This window comes from Aplysia californica, unplaced genomic scaffold (assembly GCF_000002075.1).
Source record: "Aplysia californica isolate F4 #8 unplaced genomic scaffold, AplCal3.0 scaffold00175, whole genome shotgun sequence".
NCBI classification, from domain to species: Eukaryota; Metazoa; Mollusca; class Gastropoda; order Aplysiida; family Aplysiidae; genus Aplysia; species Aplysia californica.
The window spans coordinates 90,203-92,694 of record NW_004797445.1 but is presented as its reverse complement, the minus strand read 5'-3'; the positions used below and the strand labels follow the sequence as shown (position 1 = coordinate 92,694).

The 2,492-nt window shown below is 42.5% G+C and overlaps 1 protein-coding gene across 1 annotated transcript in view; it reads right to left on the bottom strand.

Annotated features, from left to right (window-relative positions):
• The window catches only part of LOC101849459 (purine nucleoside phosphorylase LACC1), a gene marked incomplete in the record, with an annotated part of 18,945 nt that extends 17,146 nt beyond the window's left edge, over positions 1-1,799 (bottom strand). Inside the window, 1 exon segment of the mRNA XM_035969724.1 lies at positions 929-1,799.
• Positions 1,800-2,492: the final 693 nt, after the last annotated feature.

The following is a 2,492-nucleotide window of genomic DNA, read 5'->3' as shown; positions in this document are numbered from 1 at the left end:
ATCATCATCATCATCACATTACACAGCATGGCGGAGGCTCTCGCGGCCTAGAGGTTACGGTGTTCATTCAAAGGTCCCGGGTTCGAATCCGAGTAACGACCAAAAATTTTTCTAAAATTGTCTCCTTTCAGCTTCTTTCCTGCTCTCTAGCAATGTTCTGTCGTCTGCTTTCGTCTCCACTTTCTACCCCCACCCTGACACCTCCTTTTTCCCCTCCTCTGGGCTCCTGGCTCTTTCTGCAGCCTTTCAATTCTACTGCTACTCCTTGGCTCCTTCTTACTGCTGTCTTTCAGCCACGCCCCTGATCTTCTGGTAGGTAAGATCTACACCTAGCCTTCTCGGAAGGCGAAAAATTTCAGAGGTCCCTTGTGCAAGTTGCGCACGTTAAAGATACCTCGGTTGTCTAAAATCGATAAGAGTAGACTTCGGCCGCCACTCGTCAAAAATTAAAAATTTCAGCCCAAATGAAAATGTTTAAAGTGTCCCACACGCTCGTATGACCTTTTGTAGTTGCGAGCGCCGTAAAACACTTACCCAAACACACACACACACATACACACACACACACACACACACACACACACACACACACACACACACTCAGCATGGGTAACACGTAACTAAAGAATGTGTTCTACAGTATGCTGTTGTACGAGGTGTTGACGGTTAGAGCAGACTGTAACGTGTACATAACATATCAATGTTGTTACAATTTATAGGAAACTTACTCGTCTTTCATTTTCAGCTGTGAGGAAACTTAACTTGATAATTTCGTATTTTTAAAAGCCCGTTTCATTTTCTGATATTCTTTTTCTTATTTTACTTTATTCTTGCTTACAGTAAATTATTTTATCAAGACATGTCAGTTTATGAACATAATAATAGCAAACAGCCTTTTAAAGTAAACAAAAACGAAAGTAGGACCTACAATGTGCGCATGCCACAAACCAAAACTGTTCAGAAAACCAAAAGGGTCCGAGGCAAGATTTCCAGAGAATGCAGATCCCTGCTATAGTTGCCAAATAATTCTTACACACTCGCAGCAGTGCAGGCCACACGAAGGCTTATCCATTGCGTGCTCCTTGCAATAATTATTTGAATGATCCACAAATTGAGAACTTACACGAAAGGAAAACTTTCAAAATATCCTGTCTGCGTGTGGGAGAAGAGTTGAAAGAGCTTCTACGTTTCGGCAAAGAAAACCTTTCGCGGCAAAAAAATCTGGAAAATGACGACTCTCACGTAGGCTACAAGGAAGAATTTCAAGACTGATCTGCGTTTGAAAATAAGAACGTTTCTTATATATGGCAGGCGTTCTAAAGCGGGTCACGAGCGACGTCCTGGGATAATTCCAAACTAGGGAGAGCGTGTCGGACAGCGAGGTCAAGAGACCTCACTCACAGTGGGAGTATGTGGGATTGGGGGGAGGATGTAGGTCGGTGTGTGAGTACGAGCTCGTTACAATGGGGTGAGACACAATAATTTATATTTATAATATAGCATTGGTGTGGGGAAATGCTAAAAGAGGAGTGGGGTACGGGATACCGGGGGCGGGTGGAGTGGAATGATTCAATACACAATAAGCTATTGTATTTTCCGACGTGTCTTAGTTGAGACTTTTTATGGTGACGGTTTGAGGTCGCTTTGAATGCGTCAGAACGGTTATGTAAGAGGATGGGGGTTTCAATCCGATTTGACGTCAATCAGCAACAAGACAGAGCTAGTGGTAAAGGGCTGTAACGCTACCCCAAACGACCCAAGTTAGGTTTGGACAGTAGGTGGTTGGCAAGTGCTCTGGTGTGGTTTGCTCCTTCTTTGTTACAGGTATCACATTCTGTTGTCTTTGTCTCTCCTCATTGTTTGTGATTGTTACTATCTTGTAACACTTCTTGGCTTCAGCACTTATATGACCGTATTACATTACAAGTGCCGTAAAACTCACTAAAAACTAAAAAGCTAAAGATTTGGACCTCAGTTGCCCACATTGCAGTTCTACCATGATACAAACTGAGTAAACATGAGGCTATTATTTGTATGAGGAAAGATCTGTGGAATTGAATGGGGATGACGAAAGGTGGGGGGGGTTGTTACTGGTGGTTGCGGAGTGATGTGTGGGACATTGATTAGAGAGGCAAGGAGAGGCGGGAGGGGATAGGTTAAAAAGTTGGAAGTCTGAAACACATCGGCTCAATAAATATCAAATTACTGCACAACAGTAAGTAAGAACGCAAAAAAATAATACGATACGAAAAAAATAATAACCTTCTCGGGGACTCTCTAGTTACCAATAGCAATGCTCAAAAACTTCGAGTAAATGTTCAAATCAAACAAGCATGTGCACATATAAAACATTCAGGAGAAACAATACATTTTCAGAAAATAGAGGATAGAAGACATGGTCATGAAGGATTTCGCTTGTGAGTGTACTGTCTGTGTGTGTGTGTGTGTGTGTGTATGTGTGTGTGTGTGTGTGTGTGTGTGTGTGTGTGTGT